Genomic DNA, 14,634 nt, shown 5'->3' with positions numbered 1-14,634 from the left:
GTGCAAGGGCTTTTGAGTCATTTACTTATTAAATATCAAATATATTACAAATCTGAATTACCAGAAAACCCGGTTTCTCATTTCCCTCAGTGACACGTGTTATGATTCTATTGGGCTTTACATGTCTGGCAGCGGTGCAATACCTATTACGTATTGCACCTTATTCTCCACCCTAGAATATTAATACAACTTCTAACTGAAAGTAAAATTAATATTGTATCATCTAAAATACAAATTATGTTATAATAAGATTTTGTAATTTGGTTTTAAAAAAGGATTTTGTAATTCTTCTTAAAATAAATTTAGTTGGAAAAGCATTTTCTTGTTCTATTTTAATGTGAATAGAGAAAGTGTCTCCGAATGATAACTCAAGTGGTAAGAGTTAGGGACATAAGGGTTGGGAGGGATGAAGGGCGAAGGGTCCCGGGTTCGAACCCGGATGAAGGACTAATTTACTAACATTTCTAACTGTAAAACCCCGAAATAAATAACTAGTTTATTTATTTAATTTCATTATATTAATTAATTGAGTGTTTATAATCTATTATTTTTAAGTTATTTTCCTAACTTGATTTTAATTACGAATCAAGGAAATCATTTAAATGAGAATTAATTTCAAAATATTTTATTTTCTATAGTTTCATTGAAAATATAAATAATATCATTAGTCTTCTTATTTTTAATAAGCCATAACTTTTGTTTTATTCAATAAACTCAATTCAACGCTCCGTGAGGTATCTGACAATTGTCTTTTCTCTCAAATGATGATAAGTACTATTGTTATTTTCTTATAATTTATATTTAGCTTATACGCATAATATGACGACGTGATAGTTGTTCTAATTGTCTCACAGTTATTCTTTAACTCAATTTCTACTCATTTCTTGGTTTATGAATTATTTTATTTTGATCAAAGTGATTTAAATTTATATTTCATCATTTCATAGAGTTTCTCATAATTTTTAATATAGTAATATATCATCCTTATATTTTTCTCTTAACTCTAAACTAAATCATTCAGTGTCTAAATCAATATGTACCGATTATAAATATCTTCTCCTTTTTACTTGACCATCCTTACTCCACGTCACACTTGTTGGCCAACTGTTGAATTCTCCACATATTTTCTTCCCCTGGCAGCAGTAAAACCGACGCACACCACCTTCTTCTCTCCTTCACTTCCAATTTTCCTTTTCTTTCTCTGAAAGTCACCAACGTTGCAACACCAACTACACTTCTTTTTCCTTATGGTAGCACCACGCGCACAACTCCCCCTCATCACTAAAAACCCATTTTCTTCCTTCCTCCTTGGCACGAGACCATCATCACCACCATGCCACACTTCTTCCCCATCACCATCTTCAACTAATCCTTCCTCTCATCGCCACCGTATCTCCTCTCTCAATGGAGCAAGCCACCACGAGCTTCTCCTTCTTCACGTGAGCAGCCACCATGAGACCACCATCAGAATGGTTTTATTTTCTCCTTCAACGTGACCGCACCACCAATCATCACCATGGCTGATCCTTTCATCCACACGAAGCTCCACCACCGCACCACAACCAGCCGCCAACACCTCCATGGAAACAGTGGCGGAACCAGGAATTTTGTGGAGCCTGGGCAAGATTAAGCCTGAGCCTAACTGTCCACACCTAGTGTCTCACCCATGTTTTTAAATTGCGATTGTGGTTGCAGATGTTGCGGTATAGCGACATAAATAGTCTATTGCAGTGACTATTATCGTGAATTATTTTTACTTGAATAAATAGAAGTATGAATAATAATTATTCGAAACATTGACATACTCGAATCGATGATAACTAAAATATTATTTTTAACAACATATATAATATATTAAAAAAATAACTATTTATATCACTCTAATATTTTTAATATACTTTGTAAAATAGTAATCATAATCTATACTAATTATTTGATCTTTAAACTGCTACCAAACATAATTTAAAACATTCACTTATTTTTTTCTAATAGAATAACAGTAAGTTTTTTTTTAAATATTGAAACATACAACATGAATTCATATGGCCAAACTTTTTACAATATATATGAACTAAATATTAGTTACTTTTTTTCTTAAAAAAAAAACTAATTTTTTTCTTAAAAAAAAACTAACGAAACCAGTGGTTTCTTCACTAGTTTAAAAATATTTACCTAGGTCTGTTTTTTTACTTTTATCATTTACCTTTTTTTTTTCAACTTCATTTACCTTTTAAAATGTTTCAAAAGAAACCATACAGCCCACTTAAAAAAAACAAACGAAGGCCCAAACTCTTTTAAGAAAAGCCCAAATGTCAAACCCTAATTTATTTACCCTTTCATTTACCCTCTATCAGATTTTATTATCCTCAACAAGACAGCCGTCATCAGCCAAAAGTCCAAAACAGGTGTGGTGGCAGTGGTTGCTCGGCTGAAGAGGATCTTGGTCGTGCTCTCTGGCTCCCGCGCCGCCACGTCGCCGTCGTCGCTCGCACTATGTTCCTGTTGCTGCCGTTTTGATCTGTCCCGATTCCATCACGTCCTCCGCCCCTCTTTCTCTTTCTCTGCTCCTTTTTTTTTTGCCCAGTTTTTCCTTATTTTTTTCCCCAAAAAGGGTCCCTCGCCCTAAGCAATAATTTTTTTTTGGTCATGGAGGTCGGGCAAGTGCCCTAGCAGGCCAGGCGGTGGATCCGCCACTGCATGGAAACAACGTAGAACAGACGAGAACGTCATCGCCGACATTGTCAACTTCGGCCTTCGATTCCAGTGTCTTCGGGCCTCCGTTCACAGCGAGGTTAGTACCGTTGGAATCCTTGCGACGTCCACAACAAAACCCATATTCCGGATCACCGTTCCGTCGCCGTCGACCGCCGCCGCTGCCGCCTTCGGAGCCGTTTTCCGATCAACTCCGACGACCGATGGAAAAACTGAGTATACCACGACGATCCTTGTCGCGAGAGGAACAATAGCCCTCAATCAATTTCAGTTTTGGACAACTTTTGTCGGCGAGCTCCGCCGACCTACAATTTGACTTTCTGAGCAAACTGTCGACTTTTTGGGGAAACAGACAACGCCACTGAGTTCCTGGCCGCGGAAGAATAAAGAACCACTATCTCTTTTGTGTCTCCGGCGACAATTCCTCCATCAACCACCGCGAACCACAACTTTCTCCGGCGACTCTTTACCGACAAGCTTTCAGAACTTGGATTTCGTAAGCCTTCAACCTTTGTATATGTTTTAGCTTCGGACAAGCAAGTTTTAAAGAAAAATAACCTTTCGTTGTTATTGTGAAAATCAAAGTTTAAAAGTTGATTAGTGAAGAGTTTTGATTTATTTTACAAAATGATTTAAATTTCAAAAGAAATATGTATTCTATTATTTTGTTGTAACTGTTGACTGAGAAAGCGTCGTTTAAATTGCAGGTGCTTCGAGTCAATTGTCTAAAGTCGTAGTTAAGACCTTGAGTTAGTGGGTTGACTTAGTTAGTGATTTCGTTAAGTATGCTTGTGAAAGGTATGAAGAATGTAAGCACTTTGCATCAGGGCTATGGAAGGAAGCGAGCCGATGCGTAAAGCAAAGATTTGATTTGGATCGGAGTCATAGGTTAGAAAGGAAAACGCTTAAGGTAAGGGTAACTCAGTTTTAGCGCGTCTTTGAGTCTTGCATGCTTTTATCGCACTGCATGAGTTTGAGATGAATGTGTTTAATTTGATTGGCAATTGATTGAAATATTAACATGTTTTGCAATGTTGTATGCTTTCTTATGTTGAATGTTTTCTGAGGCTTGTGCCAAATGATTTCTGGAGGCTTCGGCCAAGTGAACTTATTGAGACGCATGTCTCCGTTTTCTAGGGCTTCAGCCATTGGTTATTGTTGATGCTCTGACTGTTGATAATATGAATAACATGTGGTTACTATGATTTAATTATTGGTTTGAGAATTGTTTTGACTGGCTTGAAGTGGCAATGAGGTGAGTATGGTCCCACGTGATTGTCCCGTCTTTCGAGACGTTATACCGTGACAATGAGATGATAATTTGTCCCATGAGATTGTCACATTCTTCGGAATGTTCCTATGGCAATGAGATGGTAATTTGTCCCATGAGATTGTCTCATTCTACGGAATGACTATATTGTTTGTATTTACAATGAGATCCCATGAGATTGTCTCATTCTACGGAATGACTATATTGTTTGTATTGACAATGAGATGGTAATTTATCCCATGAGATTGTCGCATTCTACGGAATGACTATATTGTTTGTATTGACAATGAGATGGTAATTTGTCCCATGAGATTGTCGCATTCTACGGAATGACTATATTGTTTGTATTGACAATGAGATGGTAATTTGTCCCATGAGATTGTCGCATTCTTCGGAATGATTTGATGTTATATTGTTGAGGTTGTTGATATCTGATTTGATGTTATATTGTTGAGGTTGTTGATATCTGATTTGATGTTATATTGTTGAGGTTGTTGATATATGAATTGATGTTACATTGTTGAAGTTGTTGATATCTGATTTGATTCTATATTGTTGAGGTTATTTATATCTGGTCTAATTCTATGTTGTTGTTTATATTGATATCTATCTTTGATTATATTGTTAGCTTATCTATTTGTGGTATCTATGCTGTTAAGTTGTTGATATCTAAATTAATCTATGTTGCTAAGTTGTTGATATCTGAGTTAAATTCATATCGTTGATTTTGCTGATATATGATTTGATTTCATGTTGTTGGATATATGTTGTCATTTATCTTGAAATAAGTTGCTAGTTTATGTGCCATGATAAGCACTTAAATTTGAATAGCATGTTTTTCTCTTTTATATGTGGTAGTTGTATGGAGTTAACCCTTTATGTTTGCTATTTGTTGTTTGGGCGCTTAACGCTATTAGGCGATGGAGAATCTTCGATGAAGATTGACCTTTGTGCGAGTTGGAGATGAGGACTTGAAGAATTATGGAAGACTCGAAGAATAGAGTAGGGTGTAGGGCTAGAGCCATGGGTTAGAGAGCTTACTGTTATTGGTTTAGGCTTGCATAAAGATTTTAGGAATTTATATTTGAGGTTTCGGGTAGGTTCCGGTGCATTGCTTTCCTGCGGTTCCCCGATGTGGAGATCGTAGGGAGTATGTCGGTTTTGTGGTGCCTTTGCATAATGGATTTCTTGTTGAATCTGATTCTTGTTAGGTTTTGTATGTGTTTTCAGTTTACCCTCAGGTACTTGCCTTATTTCAAGGCTAGATGTAAATTTATTTACAGTTGGGAGTATGCATGACATGTTTTGGAAATACTTCGAAAAGAAAAAAAATATATTAGCTTTTATGAATCCAATTTGGAAATCATTGCATATTTACTTTATCAGGTTACTATTGTGACCCCCGAAATTCGGGGCGTTACACTAACCACTAACATTTGCCTATAAAAAAATGTGAATAGAGAAAGTGTATTTTGGTCATGATCTTTTATGAGAAAAAATTTGATGCACCGACGGTGTAAAACAGTCGACCAATCATATTTCTTGAATATTGGAAAGATGAATTTTCTATTTAATTAAATTGAGTGACATGACAAATCTTTGAAATCTGATTGGTTGACGGTGTAAAAAAACTTACATACTACACACAATTCCTGACTATGCACCAGCCGTAGTACCAAAGCAAGAAATCTAGCCCCTCTGAAAACATGCTCACAGTTATAGCAATCTTTCCTCCATAAGGTCTCAAAGCCCCCTGCCACCTGAGCAGTCAGAACACAATGCATCGCCAAACCCTTTTTCCTCAACCAACCCCGCAGCACCTCGTCACGCTCCTCACACAATTTAGTTTCCTAAAGCATTATTATCTCAATCTTTGCTTTTTCCAACGCCAATCATACCACTTTCTTTTTTCTGACCGACCCAAACCCCTCACATTCCACGTTACCCATGCCCCTATTATTGTCTAGATACGCATACCATAGGAAATTTCCCTAGCCAATCCCAGTACAATTACCTCCTCACAACAATCAAACAACAACCCCGCACGTTGGCTTCTAATTAACGCTCGTCGTGACCTTGTAATAACTCCACCATGACTGTGGCAATCCACAAGCATTAATTAACGATCTTGTGTCGCCTTCTTCAGCCCAGATAGCTCCGAATTTCTCATAGCTTTAGGTTGCCTCCCTCTTGACCTTGAAGTTGAATAAAGTAGCACAAGAAGGGTGGGGTTTGAATTGTGCCATCCGAAAACTTGGATTTCTAAACGATTGAAAGATTTAGGCTTAATACATCAGAAGACCCCTGAAATTGTAAAGGGAATCAATTCCAGGACCGAAATTTTTTTTGCATCAAATTGGGTCCCTAAGAATTTTTTTTTTAATTCAATTAAGGCCAAAGTGTGCCAGACTTCAATTTTGTCCTAATCATCAATTCCACGTGGCTTTTTTTAATTTTTTTTAATTAAAAAATTATAAAAAAATTAATTTTTATTCCAACTCATCTCATTTATTTAAGGAGAAAAATAAAAATATTAAAAAATTACAATTTATTTAACTTTGATCCTAATTATATCCTTAATACTTATCTCCTTCCATCTCCATGGAATCAACAACAACAAATTCAGAAAGAAAAAATCCTCAGAATCAACAATAAATCTAACATCAACCACCATCTTCATCTTCCTCAATCTCCACCGCGCCGCCGCTCAATCTCCACCGCGCCGCCGCCAGATGCCGTCATAGTCGACGTTGCAGAATATGTCGTCGCGGGCACAAGGAGGAGGAGTCGTACCCAAGCTCAACAGATATAATGGTTCCATAAGGCTTGAACAAATCAAGTAGGTGAGCAGCGTTGAAGCTTATGGGAAGATTGCAGACATAGAATCTTTGTCTGGGTTGGGGGTGGGGAAGAAGAAGAAGAATGAGTTTTCTTGTTCTCTCCTCAGTTAGGGTTCAATTTGGGGGAAGATTGAGATTGGGTTTAATTTGGGGGTGAAAATGTTTAATTCAGGATTGGTTATAAGGATTATTAGATTAGATTAGGTTAGATTATTAGATTGTTTAGTTAAGGATTATTAGATTAGGTTTTTTATTAAGTTTTTACATTTTTTTTCTGATTAAATAATTGAGTTGGAATTAAAAATAATCTTTTTATTTAAAAAAAATTATAAAAGCCACGTGGAATTGATGACTGGGATAAAATTGAAGGCTGGCACACTTTGGCCTTAATTGAATTAAAAAAAAAAATTTAGGGACCCAATTTGATGCAAAAATTTTCTAGGCCCTGGATTTGATTCCCTTTAAAATTACAGGGGCCTTCTGATGTATTAAGCCAGAGATTTATCATCTTCATTAAGATCGTTTCGTGCAGCGAAAATGTGAGAGTAGGGAAGAAGTCAATAAACGTCATCATGTTATCCTGGTTCACCCCCTGAACGGTAGAGCTACATCCAGTCCTTGACTATACCAAGATTTCACTAAGCAACAATATCAAGGACTTCTCCTTACAAGTATTCTTTGTCCCCTGCCTCTTCAGGCAAAACAAGTATTATTTTGCCACTATCTCTTCAGGCATTACCGGGTATTCTTTGGCCGTTGCCTCCATGGCAAAACAAGTATTCGTACGACTTCTCCTTAAAAGTATTATTATGACTCCTCCTTACTAAGTATTATCAAGACTCCTCCTTACAACAAGTTTATAGGACTTCTCCTTAAACGATCTTTCTCAAGATCATTTTATCTACATATGTATCTCTTCAAAAAAGAGTGATGGTAGATACAATTCAATTTATGAATCATAAAGTATTTTTGGATTGAATCTAAAACATATACTTTATAATCTATTCCATGAGAGAGTAAGTTGGAGATTTGACTCTTAAGAAAAACTTCTCATCATGTTGAAGCAGACGATATTAATGATCGTTTCTGAGTGATGAGCTCTGAGGCTTCTTTTCTTCGTAAGTCTTAAGGGCTAATTCCGTTGAGCGCAAAGGCTCTCTAGATTGTGAGCCTAGAAGCTTATTATGCAATTCTTCATATCTTCACTTTATACTCTTGAATCAGTTGTGAGAGAAAAATAGTCGTTGGAGCGTGTTTTTCACAAAGCTTTTAGTCGTTGGATCAAACAGTACATTGTGTACTTGATTCATATGCGTTGTTGTCATAGTCCTGTTTGATTGAGGTCTTTTGCCGAAAAAATGTAATATGTCAGCTTGTAGGTAGCATAGGTCTGAGCTTCTATCTGTTGGTGTATAGATATGGAAATTTGATAGTGACACCTTTGTACTTCTTGCTTTGCTTTGTCCTTTGTCGGAATATGTGATCTCGACTTTGCAAAACTTCTCCAAAAAGCTATTATGAGCTCTTTTCTAATTTGTCTTCAACGGTCATTCTTCAGACTTTGCAACTTTCATCATTTGATAAACCTTTTTCCACTCGGACGATCTGCTTTGATTGCTTTTATGGTCCTGTCGTCTTTCCTTTCTTCAGACGATCTTTCTTCATCGTTCTTCTATTCTTTAGACGATGTTCCTTGCTTCATTCATTCTTCATGTTCGTCACTAGGAGTTTAGAGATAAGATTAGACCAATCACTTGAAGCTTCTTTTCTTGAGGTGGATTGTCTCGAAGTGAGTTGCCTGAATGAGTAGATCATAGATCATAGTTGTATTTTCTCCATTTCTTGTATGAGAGAGAAAGAGGAAACTTGATGTTTTTGTCGGTGTGCTTATTTCCTTGATCAACATGCTTCATAGTGTATAACTTAATTTCTTGCACTTGATCTTCTCCTTCAGCTTGTCAGAGATGTATTTCAAATTAGTTGGCGCTCATTCTCTGCACATTACTTCATTCGTTTAGTCCTTGAGATAGACGATGAAAGTAGACGTTGCGTGCAATCTTCGTAGACGATCTGATTGCTTTGCTTGATCTTGCATGAGTTGACTTGAATCTTTGACTTCTTCTTCCAGAGATGGTCTTGATGCTTTTACTCTAAATGTGTAGATTGTCTTGTATCTTGATTATTCTTCTCTTCTCTAGCTCAAACGATGTGACACGTTTGAATTTCTTTGGTTGTATCGTCTGCCCTTGTGGCTTTGACATTTCTTCTCTTAGGTTAAGCGTCTTCTTGCATAGTCTTATGCTTTGAATATCAGACGATGAGGGATGTGAATCATAAGTGTTGTTTTCATGAAATGTAATTCATGTAAGACTTTAAGCATAAGACTTATCATTCAAAATATAATAAATGATATATCTAGCGTTTGAGTTCACCTTGCGCGATTGACCCCGAGGTCGCCGCACACTAATAAGAGCCTCCTCTTCTTTGTGAAAGTCCTCTTCTTGCTCAAATGCGTCCCCAATCACTATTTCATCCTCTACCGCTAGACTCGCACCATCATCATAACTCACGCCTCTATTACTTGGTTCCACAGTCCCTAAAGACGCGACAACCTTCACTGCTTCCTAAACAAGATGACTTGCGCTCGGGCCCAACAACAGAGTTCTCTTAGTCTCCTCATCAACTGATTCTTTCAGCCCAAAATATATTAATGGTATTTGATGCATAGCGTGCCACACATTTACTGGTAATAAACTTGGCCCACTCCAGAATTGTGGAATGTAGCTCCTCATAAGTAGAAAAATTTCATCTCTGCCATGTCATCATCAACTGATCTTTCAGACCAAAAATCCTGGAAAAATCTTTGTAAATGCTTTTACTCTTATTTTCTTATTTTCCTTCTTTCTCTTTGTATTGGGTTGAAGTACTCGTTATACTTCATTTCAATATAATTCTTATTGCTTATCAAAAAAATCGGAATCGCAAAAAAATCATTTTTCCGTTTTTTCCAAAACCTATAAATAGCTTGAAAAATTAGATTTTTTGCAAAATAACCCATTTTCCCCACCCCCAAAACCGCGAGTTCCTAGAGAGAGAGAGAGATCCAGATCTTCGTCGTTTCTTGCCCGTTTGCTTCACCGATCGTCACTAATCGAAGACCTCGAGGTAGGTAATCTATACTCTCCTTCGAATCGTCGTTTCTGTCCATTTCTCCTGCGACTTTCTGAGTTCAAAATTTTGAGGTTTTTGAAAAACTGTTCAAATCAGCTGATTTCAGCGTCTAAACTTCTTCCCTGCATGCTCCTGAGCGTGTTCTGCGGATTAGATTTTGTCAAATGTCGACGAAATGCCGCCGGGATCAATTTCTACCCTAAATACCCATTTTTCGGCAAAGTCGCAACCTTTACGCTCTAATCTATCGACTTGGCTTAGTGCTAGTAGGATTTGTCGTCATAAACGTCGTTGTGGACGTCCCCATCCAATTTGTTTTTCAAAAATCCAATTTTGAAATTCTGAGCTAAAAATAATGACCAAACTGCCCCTATATCAGTTTTCGATCCGAAAATTTTTCCGAGCTTAGAACCGTCTTAGTTACGGCTTATGTTAACCTAGGAACCAAGTTTGATCGAAGAAAAATCGACCCTCCCAATTAAGGAAAGTGGCCGAGAGCTATACCAAGGGGGGAGGAAATCCGACTTTTTCGAAAACTTGTCTTAACGCGTTAGATTGTCGTACCACAGAGTTTGTAATGTACCGTGTAACCCTAGGACTTATTGCTTGCTGAGTTTCTGACTCAATGTGTTGATTTCTGTGATTTTGGCTTAAGGTTCTTTTGAGGAGTTTCCTGGAGATCAAGGCGAGGAACGTGAAGGAGGTTGTGAGGAAAACGCTGGAGGAGTTACAAGTGAGGGCTACTCTCTGAATTACTAGATAATGCTTTAGGTGTCGATGAAATTCGACTTGATTTATGTGTTATGCACCTAATTGCTAAATGTCTGAAATGATTTCTGAGGCTTCGGCCGAACTTGTTGAGTATTTGATGCCATGATATTGTCTGCTAAATGATTCACATGCTATGTGCTACATGGTTAACTTAGGATGTGTTGGAATATGCTGTTTATGCTTTTGACTGAGCTGTTTTATTTATGCTATTCCACTTATACATGAGATTCTGAGGAGTGAGGATTACGGGCAGGTCATGCCAAATTTTTATGAGATTTTGAGAGAGTTTTAAAGGACGAACGAAGTTCGGACCTTGTTATGTTTTAATGGATCGAGACCTTCTCAGGGAATTATTTGAGATTATGGGATCTCTAAAAACTCTTAGGAAGTATTATAAGATTAAAATGAAAACTATTTTATCACGGAAAACTCATAAGACATTAATCAATTTCTAAATCCTTTGAACAATAATGATACCCTTAGATAAGAGTTTAGAGCCTGAATATTAGTTTGGGAAATATGAGAAGTGTCGTCGAGTCCAAGTCTTGAGGAAACTTACAAGTTTCCGAGTATGCTTATACTTTTTCGCTCGATGAGCAGTTTAATGTTTGGCTATCTAAAGTTTAGCCGGGAACTATAAGTTTCCAAGTACTCGGTACCTTTTCGCTCGATGAGCAGTTTGTTGATTGGCTATCTAAAGTTTAGCCGGGAACCATGAGTTCCAAAGTACATTCTTCTTCTTTTGATTAATTCATTTTGTCGCAGAATCGACGTTTGCCTTAGGGTAGGCTTTTTAGAGACAATAAGTTAGCTAGAACACGTGACGACGTGTCGAGTGAGGTCGGAGACGTTGTTTGGCTAATCACTTGCATTCATGCACTCATTTTGAGGTTAATACACGGCGGATTACCGGACCTCGGTGGATTCCAAAATGGTCATAAGACCCGGATTTCCATATTTAGGACACTACGGTGGTCCTTAGTAGCAGACGGAATGGCAGACCTACGGGTTCACTGCTGATCTGACTACTTTTGTGTGGTGTAAGAGGCGCCCGAGCGGAATGGTCCCACTTTGGCCGGTGTTAGGGCTGACTCGATGGTGTCCATCCTTCTTCCGGAATGCATTTTGTTACCCAGCATTGCATTTCATGCAACATACATGCTGACTTAGTTGCTGAGTGTGATTGGTACCTGTTTATCCTACTTGAGGCATGCTAATTCTTATTATTATCTTTATATTCATTGTGATATATGCAACCCTAGGATGTTATCCCTAAACTCTAAGCCTGAGAGGCTAATAATTATTATCCCATATATATATATCTGGCTTTAATATTTATATAATTCTTTGGAGTTGACCCTCGCGTCTTCTATGTGTGTTTGGGCGGACTACGCCTTTGTCAGATGTCCATGGCGGACCGGTTCACGATGGTTCACCCTTCAGGGGAAACTAGGTTGAAGAAGCTTGATCAGGAGGACTACGGTTCAGGGGTGGTCGACCCCGCTGGCCACCGAGCGACTTACTCGAGATGGGATTAGTGTAGGAGTAGAGTCTTAGCTCTGACCGTCATTGTTTCTTTGGGGACAGGGTAGTTTCCCGCCTATAGCTTTTTGTGTGGTTCTTCTACGGGGATCACAGAGAGTTGGTTGGGCTAAGAGGTCTTGCTCTAGGCCATCTGGGCTAACTCATTCTCATTTTGAGGGATAGTGTTGCGGACACTTGACTTTTCTTTTGGTTTGTACTTTTGCCTACGGGCGTTACTCTTTTTCTGTCACCCGTCACTGGAGGTTACTCGTGACGTGGTAGTGTTTAGCGAGGCATGTATATATAGTTGTATAGTAGTTCCTTTTATCTTTTGTTGGGGAGTTTTATTGCTTTCTGTCTTTAGTTATATTGTCGAAAAAAATAATTCACGTTTTTCCGCTTAAAGTATTTTCTTTTGGTTACTAAAGTGACGCCACCGAAATCGGGGTGTTACATTGTGGTATCAGAGCTTAGTCGAGTCTTTCGGGAGTCTTTGGGGAATAGGTCTTCTGTGCTAGGTTGTGTGACTCTGCAAAGAGTAAAAATTGATTGTCTGCCAAGCGATTTCTCGCTTAGAATTGATTGAAGTTATTGCTTGATCATATTGTATAGTATGTTAGATGCTATCCGATGATGAGTACTAACTGTTTGTTTGACTAAGCATAGGATGGTAAGCCCTGACAGGATGGCAAAGGCAATAGCTACCATGATTGAGGCAATGATGAATCAGGCTGCTGAGGACGCTTACAGACGCGCTGAGGAGGCTGCACGTGAACGACCTCAACCGCTAATCGAGGCGTCCAAGTACCAGCATAGTGGATTGGATCGAGCTGGAGCTGGAGGACCAGTGAGGTCAGATCCACAGGAGTACCGGCAGTGGAAGCCATACCAGCATCCCGAGGGAAGAGACCCTACCCAAGGATCACGCAAGTTAACGACCGCAACTAATTTCCAGGAGGCTGTGACATGCTACCGTTGTGGGAGACTTGGACACTACGCCTTTCAGTGCTCAGTGACTGGACCACAATGCTTCAAGTGCAAACAACGTGGACATTTGGCCGTGAACTGTAGGACGTTCCAAGCGGGACCGTCTGACAACAAGATGAAGGGTAAACTTCCTGCCATATCTAAAGGGGCGAGGAAGCAAGTAACGTGTTACAGGTGCAAGAAGGTGGGGCACCACTCTAACAAGTGTCCAGACGGGAGACCTCTATGTTTTAACTGCAATCACCCGGGGCATCAAGCCAAGGGTTGCAATGTAACCAGGGTTGAGCCATCTGTGCCTACGGTAAGAGGAAGACATCCTGCTGCACGGGGAGGAGTCTATGTCTCGTGCGGCGAGGGAGCTGACGGACTAGTCAGAGGAGAGCGCACAAACGATGGTAACCTTCTAACTATTCCTTCTCATTCTAGTATAATACGCTCCATTACTCTCGTAGCACATGCGACGCACCAATTTTACTTAAATTGTTTAAGCATTGACTTTATAGTTATTACGCCTAATAATACTTTATTTGACCATTGCTCGTGTTTAAACTATAGAAGTTACACGAGGTTCAGAATAACACGTTAAGCCTAGAAAGTAGTCTTGCACCGATGCGTTTAACAAGAAGCTAGAAGCTGAAGGATGAATCTCAGAGAGATTCCGTATGGATAGTATATGTATGGTGTCGAGAGTGTGTAGTTCCGTAGCGGCATCATTGAGGATTTAATATCAAGATCTCTGTGACTACTGGATGTTAGGAACTCATCGACTGTTCCAGTGGGTTTTTCTAAATCTTCACCTTCGATGTATTAGGCCTGATCAACTTAATATTGAGGGGGTGATATTCGGAATCAGAACTGGCAATGGACTTTGATAGATGGATTGGTAAGATTAATTTGATTGGATCGAGGATTAGTTGAGTTGGGAAGTAAAGTTCTTGTTAAGTAGTTGATCTCCTTTGGGGAGGAGTTATAGTTTAAGAAATGGATATTCATTTAAGAAGTATTGAAGAATTAAAGGACATTTGAGGTCCAAACGTGGTGAAAGTTTAGGTTTTAAGTCTATGAATTCTTGTCTTAAGTGCGTAGGACTCAAGGTTTGTTGGGTTTTGATCGAGAGACTAAGTATCGGATTGATGGGAGGACGATCTAGTTACGGAAATAAAGAGTTAGTATTAAGATAAATACTTGAGGTTGTTATAGGTGGACAAATTTCTTAGAGTCTAAGAGTGAATGGAACTTTGTTATGGATTCCGATATTGCATGCTGGGGTTAGCAAGTGAATTTCACTAAGTTAAGTGAGGATTTAAGGGTTAAGATTGACCTTGGGAGGTGAAAATCATGTTCGAATCAGAGATTTAG

The sequence above is a fragment of the Lotus japonicus genome, chromosome 5 (assembly GCF_012489685.1).
Source record: "Lotus japonicus ecotype B-129 chromosome 5, LjGifu_v1.2".
NCBI lineage: Eukaryota > Viridiplantae > Streptophyta > Magnoliopsida > Fabales > Fabaceae > Lotus > Lotus japonicus.
The sequence above is the reverse complement of the archived record's forward strand: the minus strand, read 5'-3'. Positions refer to the sequence as shown.